Here is a 12,813-nt window from a genome sequence, read left to right as displayed (position 1 = left end):
CTCTTGGGTTCTTCCAAAGGCTTGGGTCACTTCTCCAGCTCTGCCCTCTGCAGCACACACAGCTTGTCTTCTAGGCTCCAGCTGGCTCCACTCCACTGCTAATGCTGTTCTAGTGGTCATCCCACGGTACTGGCATCTCCAAAATGCTGGGTCTTCTGCTGCAACTAGGCTATACTTTCATGAACAGCTTCTCATAGGCTCTCTTCATGGTGCCAAGCCTTAAGTTCTCTGCATGACCCCTTCAGTCCTGGGCCTTCAACTGCCACTGAGGCTGCACCTTCACCAATGGCCTCTCCTGGCCTCTCACAGTGCCGAGCCTCAGCTGCTCTCCATGACCCCCTCATGCCTTCAGAACCAGTACCACCTGGGTGACTCGTACACATTACCAAGTTCAGCTGCCACCAAGAGGTATGACCTTGGCCACCTCTGAACATAGCTTCTGTGTGCTGACCCTGAGGAAACACTTCCCAGAAGACTTCACCTCAGTGATGCTGGTCTCTTCTCACTCACTGCTAATTTCTCAGCTCCGGCTGGCCAGCGTTAATTGTCCCAGTAATGCAAAGGTTTCACTTCAATGTTGCCAGTCTCTTGTTAATCATGGCTGGCTTTTCAGCCCCAGCTAACCAGAACCACAGAATCTTAAATCAAAATAACAAATGGCCCTGATAGAGTCTTTAAACTTCCCAAGCCAGCCCTCCATTGTTTGCATTGCCCTCCACATTATACTCCAAGCTCCTACAGAACAGTTCACTGGGCTCTTAACACTCATTGGCTTTTCCAGCCCAAAGTTCCAAAGTCCTTCCAGCATCCTCCCTAAAACAATATGGTCAGGTCATTCACAGCAATGCTCCACTACCCTTGTGCCAACTTCTGTCCTAGTTACAGTCACTATGGCTGTGATGAACACCATGACCAAAGCAAGTTGGGGAGGAAAGGGTTTATTTGGCTTACACTTCCATGTCGCTGTTCATTTATTAAAGGAAGTGTGGACAGGAACTCAAGCAAGGCAGGAACCTGGAGGCAGGAGCTGATGCAGAGGCTGTGGAGGATGCTGCTTACTGGCTTGCTCCCCACGACTTGCTCAGCCTACTTTCTTATATTTTGGGCTGTGAGCCTAGCCTTTAACGGCAGAGCCATCTCTCCAGCCCCAGCCTGCTTTCTTATAGAACCCAGAACTACCAGCCCAGGGTTGGCCCCATTCACAGTGGACTGGGCCCTCCCATATCAATCACTGCAGAAATGCTATGGGCCGCAGGAAAATATCATAAGAACTCAGCTGGTTATAGCAAAGAGATCAAGAAATTCCTTCAGAGGAAGCCAAATTTCAAGGAGCTTTTGGTGTTACTTGGCTTGTTATGTATCAGCTGTCTTCTGTTATGAAAATCATGTGTGCCTTCATAGTTTTCCCAATTGACTTTTCCCAAAGAAGGGCTAACAGTGTGGACTGATCACTCTCTGGAATTACACATTCCAGGTATTTGGAGAACAGCCTCAGGAAAGGCTTTCTTCCCCCCAGCTCATCTGTTTTTCTCCTTTTAGCACTGGAATCAGAAATCTCCCTTAGCCACTTTCAAGGACTAACAGTAATAACAGTCCACATGCAAGTCTCCTGATTTAAGGTAAATTCCACAAGGAGACACCGCCTAGGTCAGGTGGACATTAAATAATAGCTTTACACAATTTAGCTCGGACCCTCCTTTCTTACAGCCTTACTAACTTTATAGATCTCTAACTCCTTACCTAACCACTTCTAGGAATATTTAGATAACCTTCTGCGCTGACAGCTATGCTCAGCCAGAGCCCCAGTAATTATGATCATTGGCAGCATCTGGTCAGGTCCATCTCCAGATGGAGGAAAGTACCTTACCAGAGATACCTCTGCACTCTCTAAGAACAGACTTAAGCATCCAGACTACCTGTTTGAGAAGGCCTGGCAGATGTGCCAATTAAGCTTAACTACTTCCTTTCCCAAATCTTTCCTCTAGTTCCAGATCTCCCTTTAACTATCATCAGGGGCATCTACCTGTACACAGGTTGCCTAGCGACCGAGCACACTTTCCCCACCCTGCAGAAAAACGGCAGACAGCTTGACCAGATAGGAGCCACAGGAAAAAAAAAAAAAAAAAGGGAGTTTTATTTTCTCCCATTGACCTAGCAATGCATAGATTCTTAACATTTTCTACCAATCACATTTAAGATTATAGTTGAGCACATAAGATCCATCTTCTTAGATATTATCCGAATTTAGCCTTTAGTTAATTCATTAGTCACTTCCCTTTGGGGTTGCAAATGATAATTAACAATTACTGCCCCTCTATGTGGTTCTTGTCCCCTCTGTTGGACCCTGGAAGCCTGACAATCACTGTCTGAGGAAACTCTTACCCGTCTTTATGACCACACAGGAATTCAGGCCTGGTGACCTGGCTGGAGGGGAGGATCGCGAGCGATTGTTTGGGTATGTAACTGTAAAGCTAGAGACTGAAGAGAGAATTAAAGTGAATGGACTGAAGAGCTCGGTGTGCTGAGATTCTAATTTCCTGAAAACAGTCCTCACCGTTCGTAGTTTCTCTCCTGAGCTCCTGGGATGTATAACAGTAAGGCTGGTCCCTCTAATATTACACAGGACAGAAATGCCCTACAGGCTTCCTGCAACCCAGTTTTAGGGAGGCAGTTTTCTCAGTTGAGGATTCCTTCTCTCTGAAAATTGTAGCTTGTGTCAGGTTGACATAAAAGGAGCCAGAACAATTAATGCTATAAAATTTATCAGTGTATTTGCTTGATTATCCAATTCTGTCTGTTATACGCTCCATTCTGATGTTGAGGCTTTCTATTGAGCTGTTTATTAGACTCTGGGTCTTTTCATTTCCTCTTTCATTTCAGGTTGGGTTTTCTTCAATGCTTCTATCTCTTCATTGAATTTAATTTTCATATCTTGCATCATCTTCATTATTTGATTTAGTCATGTGTGTTTTCTTGGACTTCAATCAGTTTACTCCTCTCCTCTCTTTCATTCAGGCGTCTATCTTTGTCCCCTTTGAATTCTTTGAACTCACTGAACAGGTTTATAATTGTACTTTTGAATTCTGTATCTTGAATTTCATTTAAATTGTTTGTGGGGACTGTTACTACAGTATTGGTGATTTGGGTGGGATATATATATATACACAGTTCGTGTTTTTGTGATGAGACTTAGATATCTGGAGTTAGGGTATCTTTTAGCCCATATATTTAACACATCTCTTCTTTGTTTGTTTGTTTGAGACAGGGTTTCTCTGTATAGCCCTGGTTGTCCTGGAACTTGCTCTGTAGCCCAGGCTGGCCCCCAACTCACAGAGATCCACCTGTCTCTGCTTCCAGAGTGCTGGGATTAAAGGTGTGCACTACCGTCTCCCAGCTCATTTAGTCCATCTGGATGGAATCCAAAGGCTGGGTGGCAGGCTAGACAGCCTGAAGAGTTTAGAAGAGGCAGAGCTGAGGGTCTCTTGCTGGGTCCAAGGCTGCAGTGATTACATGAAGTGGTTAGAGCCATCATGTGGAGTGACTGGGCATGTGGGTCCAGGGGCACGAGGGGTGAGGTGAGCCTAATGTTGGGGCAGGTTTTCTTACCAGATCCAGTCTGAAGCTACAGCAATTATGTGAAACAGTTGGTGTGTTGGGGTCTAGAGGCTGAGGGAATAGGGAACTAATGTCGGGGTGGAGGTCTCCTCCCCTTCTTCCCAGATCCACATCTGCAGCAATGGCATGGAGCAGCTGGGGGGGGGGCGGCGCTTAGAGGCAGGCAGGGCAAGGGCAGGATTTCTTACCAGGTCTTGGTCATGGCCACATGTTGTATATCTTCATAGGAATATTGACTATTCAACTAAATACATTTTGCCCAAACTTACTGAGTTGTTTACTTAAGACTTAACTATTCTTCTATATGTATAGTAGATCTAAATCTTAAAAAATAAGAAATATTTTAAATGATAAAAATAAAATAATAATAGTTAAGTAAAGGAATTTCACACACAAATATAGAAATACTCACTTGGAGGCTCACAGATCCTGAAGGGATTCCCAGGTAGAATGCACAGGACTGAAAATTTGAGCTTGCATTATATTATCATTTCATCTAATCTGCTGAAATTTATCATCTTATTTTAAACAAGAAAATACACACAACAAAATATAGCAAATCCTGTAAACTACCACAAGAAAAAACTTCCTGAGATTAAAAAATGTACTTAAAACTACGTTAAATGGAGCTTTTCTGTATCAAAGAAAATTGATTCCGAATAATCAATATAGAGATACATTTGTTAAACTATACAATTTTAAAATTTTGTGTGCATATTCATGTGTGTGTGTGTGTGTGTGTGTGTGTGTGTGTGTTTATAATTGAGTGCACATGCATGTGTGCACACGTGTATGGAGGCCAGAAGTCAACCTCAGGCGCTATTCATCTTGGTTTTTGATGCACCATCTCTCATTGGCCTAGGTCTCACTAATGAGGTTAGGCTGGTTGACCAGTAAGCCTGAAAGATACAGCTGTCCCAGATCCCCAGTGCTGGGGTGATACCCTTGTGCCATTATGCCCAGCTTTTTTATATGGGTCCCAGGGAACTAAACTCAGGTCTTTGTGCTTGTAGTTAGCACATTAACAATGGTGCTATCTCTTTAGCCCTAAAACTATAGGATTTTAAGCAAAATGAAAAGAAATTCTTCTCTCAAAAGAAATCTATCATTAATACACACTAATAAAAGCTTCTTTGTAAAAAAGAAATACTAAATAAATACACAAGAGGAGGTGGGATGGGGGAGAACAAAGGAATCTGTGGCTGATATGTAAAATTAAATTAAATTATAAAATAGACAAAATCATTTATAAAGAAAAATACATCAGGTTGTATCAGAGCTTCCATAATAAGACCACATATGAGAAGACAATGGAGTAATGTATCTTAAATATTAAAGACAGAAAATGTGAGCCATGAATTTTATATCTAACCAAACTGACTGTCAAATTTAAATACCATAGACAAATTCATAAGTAAGTAAGAACAAGTGGTTATTATTTCTGGGAAATCTGTTACAGTAACAGGCTTTAGACAATCAGAATGTTTAAGAAATCTTAACACAAAGACAGAAAAGCAGCTCAGTTTCCAAGAAGATTTTTCTCTAATGACAAAGATGAAAATAACAGAACCAGATTATCAGCGGTTTGTAATCCACAATGACTTCATATTCCTAGAATTGATCACCAGCTAATATGAAAAGAGCCAGATTGCAGGTGTATTATTTCTGGTGGAAGCAGTCAACACCAATCATAAAGCAGTTCTAGGAGAAACAAACCCAGCATGCATCTGCTAAGTCTCTAGATCTAACCACCAATCTATGGAAAGTACAAGGGACAGAAGAATGTGTGAACAATGTCACATATACACAGTCAGCAAAAACAAGAATGTGAAAAGTCATTCAGAACTCCTTTTACACAACTGAGGAAGAGGGGTTGCTACAGTCGAGTATGTAAGCCCCACACTGGCTTTTATGTTGAAAATTTAGCCCCAAACAAGTAGAGTCATTTAGGCTATAAACGTCTGGGTACATCAATGAAGGAGTGTCTTTACTGGGCTAACTCAGATGGGAAGACCCACCACAAACATGACTGGCACCGTTCCATGGATTAGGGTCCTGGACTGGAGAAAACAGAGTACCAGCGTCCATTGCTCTGTTTTCTGAGTGTGGACACAGGGTATTCAGTTGCCTCCCCTCCCCTCCATGGTGAACTGTATCCCTTCAGACTGTAAGCCAAAATAAGTCCCTCCTCCCTTAAATCACTTTTATCGAGTATTTATCATAGCAATGAGAAAAGTAACTTACAAACCATTCTTTACTTAATCAGTCTGTCCACTTAAAAGAGAGAAGGAGATTTGAGATCAATTGAGTTTAAGTTATCACAAGTTAAGTAGTTTTGTTTGCTGTGAAATATCTCAAATATTTCCTATGCCAAATGCATGTTATTAATTAAAAAAAAAAACAGTTCCCAAACTCGCTTTGTGGTTTAGTCCTTTTCATTGCATGGGAGTTTTGGAATTGTTGCTCCAGTATTTACAGGGACAAACTTCTGGTTGGGGGCTGAGAGGATGACTCAGTCAGTGTGGTGTTTGAATGAGAATGGCCCCCATAGGCTCCTATGTTTGGATACTTGATCCCCAGTTGGCAGGACTGTTTAGGAAGGATTAGGAGGTGTGGCCTTATCAGAGGAGGTGTGCCACTGGGGCAAGTTTTGAAGTTTCAAAAGACTCATGCCGTTCCCAGTACTCTCTGTGCTTCCTGCTTACAGATCAAAATGTGAGCTCTTAGCTATTCCTGTTGCTATCATGGACTCTAACCCTCTGGAACTGTAAGCCCTATTTAATTTGTTCTTTTATAAGTTGCCTTGGTCATGGTGCTTTGTCACAGCTATAGGAAAGTAATCAAGATAGTCAGTCAAGTGCTTGCCACACAGGCATGAGGAGCTGAGTTCTGATCCATGACACTCACTTTAGAAGCTGGCTATAGTGGTGCATGTCTATAATAATCCAGGTGCTGGGGAGGCAGAAACAAGATCACCAGAGCATGCTGTCTAGCCAACCTAATCAAATCAGTGAGCCCCAGGTTCAGTGAGAGACCCTGTCTCAAAATGAAGATAGAGAGGACCTGAGGAAAATACCTAACAGGGATCTCAGGCCTTCATACACACATGCACACGTGGATGCACACACATACACACACACACACACACACACACACACACACACACACACACACACAACAGCAATAACACACACTCAACAGACTTCTGGTTGGAATTGGTAAGAATTCCAATATAGCAAGAGGCGTGATGTTATAGAGTAAGTCAATTATAGTACGTAAGTGCTTGCTGTGTCCCAGGCCCTACGACACATGCTAACTCAGCCCTCAGAGTGAGGTGAGGTACGTTCAGTTGTGCTTTCCATTTTCTACCTAAATTCTCTGAGAATTTAGTTGCTTGTCACTCAACCATTAAGAGATGGGGTTGGAAGAGTGAGAGCTATTGCTCAGTGGTAGTGTTTGCCTAACATGCATGAGGTCCTAGGTTCAGTCCCCAGTATTGCTACAAAATGGGGGGGGCGGTTATTTAGTGGAGCTGGAGAGATGGCTCAGCAGGTAAGAATACTTGTTCTCACAGAGGATCCAGGTTCAATCCCCAGCATTGACATGGTGACTCAATCATTTATAACTCCAGTTGCAGGGGATCTGATCCTGCTGACCTCCAAGAGCCTCAGGCACACATGGGTTATGGTACCCTAACCATATATACGTGCAGCAAAACAACTCATACACAGAAAATATCTCTAAAAACTGTTGACAGAGAGCCAGGGACCTAGCTGGGAACATGCATCTTTACAATGAGTTACTCGGGTTCGAAGACGAGAGCAGGTTATTCAGAGGTGTGAGGCAGCAGTAAGATGGTCTGAGTGAGAGAGACAGCAATACACAGTGAGCATCAGGCAGCCTGCTGAGAGGCGACACAAAACACAATGCTAAGATGATGCCAATGATCGATGAGCAGCTACTCCGGTCTTTCCTTTGGTGCGTCTCTTGGTAACCCACAGGCCCCACTATGAATGCCAGCTTCCTACCCCACATGAAGTTGTACATGCATGAGCTCAAGCATGAAGAAGCAGTGTCTTCTTCTTCCACCTGTCAAGACACCTCCTTTCGCCTGTATCTGGATCATGGCATACACCCCCATGAAGGTGATCTCTCTGTGGCCAGAGAAGATGGAAGAAGGATATAGAGAAGGAAGAGCCAGAAGAAATAATGAATATTCTACCCAAATATGGCAACAGACCCTCCCTTTTCATTCTTATTTTAAAAAATCAGTATTGAGTTTATTTTATTTGATTCAGGTAAATTTAATCCTAGCAGTGGCTTATGTATAATCTCAGGGTGTGCCACCCTTCCAAAATTTCTTAAGAGTCAGGGAGAAGACAGGAAAAGAATGACCACATGATGAGTGCCCACGGAGACAGGACTCTTGGGAAAAGCTTGAGAGAGGAAGAACCAAGGTGAGCTGTGAGGGGGGCACATTGGATTGAGTCAGCTGTTGGATCTCTGGCTGATTTTTCCCCTATTTAAAAAACATGAAGATGTGTTTCTGTGAAGGTCACAAGCAGTAACTCCAGTGAAGCAAACATTTCTATCAGACATCTGGTCTACCCCAGCCCTTTTCCCCAGATGTACCCTTGAGCATGTGTATTCTTCCAGATGTTTGCGTGTGTTTGAGCCCATGTGCAGGATGGAAGGGAAGCTCCATCACGTACAGGCACACTTTTGTGTCGCTAATGTGATTCAGTCTATTATTCTGCTGTGCACACTGCTCACCTCACAGTCTGTCTCAGAGAATCTTCCTTCCTTCCATTGCTCTTTTGTTTTTATGCAATTCACTGAACAATCTTTTCTCTGAATGAGTAATTCATTCAATTATTAGCAGCATGTCAGTGGTTTTCAACATTCTGACATCATAATCAGTGCTGAGTGAGATCTTGAGTCCTTCATATATTTGTGCTGTTATTTCTTGATAAAAAGCATCCTGGGGAAGATTTCTGCATTGAAGGGTACACTTACTAAAAAAAAATAGTAGATACAGTCAATTTGTCAGCACACAAGACTGCTTTCTATAGTTATTGTTAGTTTTCATTATGTTTTCCAAAACAGCCTCTAATTGTGCTAATTTGCATATTTTTAATTACTTGTGGGTAAGAATCTTTTCACATGATTGCTTGTTTCCTGCACATTTTCATTCAATTTTCAATTTTATTTCTGCTGCTTTTTTTACTGGGTAATGTTTTCCTTCTTACTAATAAGCATTAATTATCCCAATCATAAGCAAGCTATTGCAAATGTTCTTCCAGGTAAATGGCTTGTCTATTTTGATCGTTGTGTCTTTTGTCATACAGAGGGCTTCGTTTTGACATGATCAATGCATGGTCTTAAACTATGGATTTTGCATTTTGTGTCCTTGGAAGGTATGCTTTCCAAGATCCTGGTTAGATTATTTTCTAATAGTTCAAGTGAGTCTATTTTATTGTTCCTTTCACTTTCCTTCTTTTGTTTTTAGTGTCTGTGCAGTAGTAGGGATTAAATGGAGGTCCTTGTATATGCTAAGCCTATATTCCATCACTAAGTTCATCTCTAGCTTCCATATTTGGTTCTTCAATAAGCTTAGACTTTGCCTTTAAGTTGGTAGACATTTTACTTTCTTAATGGGATAGCTAATTGCCCTGATGCCATTTACAAATTAACTTTACTCAACCTGCTTTCATATAGAACTCAGGATTAACAGGAATGACCCCACCCACAATAGGCTGAGCCCTCCCCCATCAACCACTAATTGAGAAAATGCCCTACAGTTTTGCCTAAAGCCCAGTCTTTTTTTTTTTTTTTTTTTTTTGGTTTTTCGAGACAGGGTTTCTCTGTGTAGCTTTGTGCCTTTCCTGGAACTCACTTTGGAGACCAGGCTGGCCTCAAACTCACAGAGATCCGCCTGCCTCTGCCTCCCGAGTGCTGGGATTAAAGGTGTGTGCCACCACCACCCGACTCCTAAAGCCCAGTCTTATAGAGGAATTTTCTTGATTGCTGCTCCCTCCTCTCAGAGATACATAGCTAGTGTAAGTTGACCTATAACTACCCAACACAACCTCCTATAGAGACTAGCCATTCCTTCCCCCTGTGATGTACACAATAAACACACCGAGATTCCAGGTTACTGTGCAGTTGGTGCATCGCCATCAGAGAGTGCATGGGCCCCCTGAGCATCTCAGGGGAGGAGGCTGTGGTTGCTAGGTTTAGCACACACTGGTTGATGTTCATGAGCTTGTCTTTGCACACACTGTTAACATGTGCACTCAGCCCTTGCACACAGTTAACATGTGCACTCAGCCCAGAAGAAAGTTTTACCATTTCTGAGCCTGACCCATACAGGGAAGGCTTTGCCAACTTCCTGTGGGTCTGAGGTCTTGATCTTTGACGTGGACACGTTCATTCAGGACTTCACTCACTCCCTACACTGGGAAGGGAAATTGGTTTCAAATACTTTGCTTTTTGTTTTAAGCTGCTTTCTTGTGATATGATTGAGACATAAAAATTTGCAAGTGTCTAATGTATACACCTTAAAAGATTTGAAGATTAATGTGTTTCTAGGAAACCATCAGCATGATTGATGTCAAAACCACATCTCTCTGTTGTTTCTTATTAACTTTTATCTCTGTGTTCTGATTATGCTTCATTGTGGTCAGTAGATGGGATCTGATTGATTTCTGCTTGAGAAAATTGCTATTTTCTGTCTCACACATTTTCTGAGATGATGACTGTCATGGTTACTTTTCTATTGCTGTGAAGAGACACTATAATCAAGACACACTTAAAAGAGAGTTTATTGGGGTTCATGGTTCTAGAGAGTTGGAATCTTGACCATCACGGGGTGGGGGTACAGCAGTAGGCATGTAGGCATGACACTAGATTAGTAGTTGAGAACTCATTCTGATCCACAGGTGTGAGGCAGAGAAAGCTACTAGGAATGTAATTGGCTTTTGAAACCTTGAAGTCTACCTCCAGTGACTCACCTCCTCCAACAAGGCCACACCTCCTAATCCTACTCAAACAGTTCCACCAACTGGGGACCAAGTATGCTGGGTAGTGTTAAGTCAACTTGACACAAGCTAAAGTCATCTGAGAGGAGAGAACCTCCATCAGGAAGATGCCTCCATAAGACTGGGCTGTAGACAAGCCTGTAGGGCATTTTCTTAATTAGTGATTGATGAGGGAGGGCTCAGCCCATTGTGGGTTGTTCCATTCCTGGCTTGGTGGTCCTGGGTTCTATATGAAAGCAGGCTAAGAAAGCCATGTTGAGCAAGCCAGTAAGCAGCACTCCTCCATGGCCTCTGTATCAACTCCTGCCTCCAGGTTGCTGCCCTGTTTGAGTTCCTGCTCTGACTTCCCCTCAGTGATGGACTGTTATCGGCAAGAGTAAGCTGAAATAAATCTTTTCCTCACCAAGTTGCTTTGGTCATGGTGTTTCATTAAAGCATTAGAAACACTAAGTAAGATATCAAGCATTAAAATATATGAGACCATGGGGGGCTTTCTCATTCCAACCATCACATTCCATTCCCTTGGAATGCCCCAAAGGCTTATGGCCATATCATAATGCAAAATCCATTTAGTCCAACTCCAAAAGTCCCCATAGTTTTTCACAGTCTAAATACAGTTTAAAAGTCCAAAGTCTCATCTGAGACTCAAGCCAATCTCTTAACTGTAACCCCCTGCAAAATGAAAATCATATTAGATAGTTCCAGCATATAATATCATAGAATATAAATTACCATCCCAAAGGGAATTGGAGCATAGTAAGGAAATATTGTACCAAAGCAAGACCAAAACCCAGCAGGGCAAACTCCAAATTCTGTAGCTATATATTTGATGTCCAAGGGTTTAGATGGCTGCATGTAAAAGAATCTAAATAAATGCATATTATCGCCCTGCACAAAACTCAACTGTAAATGGACCAAAGACCTCAACATAAAACAAGATACACTGAACCTGACAGAAGAGCAAGTAGTGAATAGTCTTGAACTCATTGGCACAGGAAAAGACTTTCTGAACAGAACACTGACAGCACAGACAATAAGATCAACAATTAATAAATGGGACTTCACAAAACTTAAAAGCTTCTGCAAGGATAAGGACACCTTCATCCAGACAAATTGATAGCCTATGGTTGGGAACAGATTTTTACCAACTACACATCTGATAGAGGGCTAATATCCAAAATATACAAAGAACTCAAGGAACTATAGATCAAGAAAATAGGCTTTGCAGACGCCGCTGTCCCCTGTCGCCACTTGCTGCAGCCATGGTCAACCCACGTGTTCTTCGAAATCACGGCCGATGGCGAGCCCTTGGAGTTATTTGCAGACAAAGTTCCAAAGACAGCAGAAAACTTCCGTGCCCTGAGCACTGAAGAGAAAGGATTTGGATATAAGGGTTCCTCCTTTCACAGGATTATCCCAGGATTTATGTGCCAGGGTGGTGACTTCACACGCCATAATGGCACTGGCGGCAGATCCATCTACGGAGAAAAATTTGAGGATGAGAACTTCGTCCTGAAGCATACAGGTCCTGGCATCTTGTCCATGGCAAATGCTGGACCAAACACAGATGGTTCCCAATTTTTCATCTGCACCGCCAAGACGGAGTGGCTGAATGTCAAACACGTGGTCTTCGGGGAGGTGAAAGAAGGCATGAACATCGTGGAAGCCACGGAGCGTTTTGGGTCCAGGAATGGCGAGACCAGCAAGAAGATCACCATTTCCGACCGTGGACAACTCTAATTCTTTCGACTTGCGGGCTTCTTATCCACCAGACCGTTCTTTCGGTAGCTCAGGAGAGCACCCTCACCCTACCTGCTCGCAGTACCCTGTAATCTCCGCTCTCACTGAAGTTCTCTGGGTTCCATATTCTCCTCATTCCCCTCCCAAGTCTAGCTGGATTGCAGAGTTAAGTTTATGATTATGAATAAAAACTAAGTAAGAAAAATAAGTAAATAAATAACCCAATTAAAAATGAGGAGCAGGAACTGGAGAGATGACTCAGAGGTTAAGAGCACTGGCTGCTCTTCCAGAGGTCTTGAGCAACCACAGGCTTACAACTATCTGTAATGAGATCTGGTGCCCTCTTGTGGTGCATAGGAATACATGCAGGCAGAACATTGTGCACGTAATAAATAAATACATCTTTTAAAAAAAAGAA

General features: G+C 42.6%; 1 pseudogene; it reads left to right on the top strand.

Moving 5' to 3' along the window:
• The first annotated feature begins 11,011 nt into the window (after positions 1–11,011).
• Positions 11,012–12,395, top strand: LOC114708550 (annotated as a pseudogene).
• The last annotated feature ends 418 nt before the right edge of the window (positions 12,396–12,813 follow it).

The sequence above is a fragment of the Peromyscus leucopus genome, chromosome 20, assembly GCF_004664715.2.
Source record: "Peromyscus leucopus breed LL Stock chromosome 20, UCI_PerLeu_2.1, whole genome shotgun sequence".
NCBI lineage: Eukaryota > Metazoa > Chordata > Mammalia > Rodentia > Cricetidae > Peromyscus > Peromyscus leucopus.
Note: the sequence above shows the minus strand (reverse complement) of the source record. Positions and strands in the feature narration are given on the sequence as shown.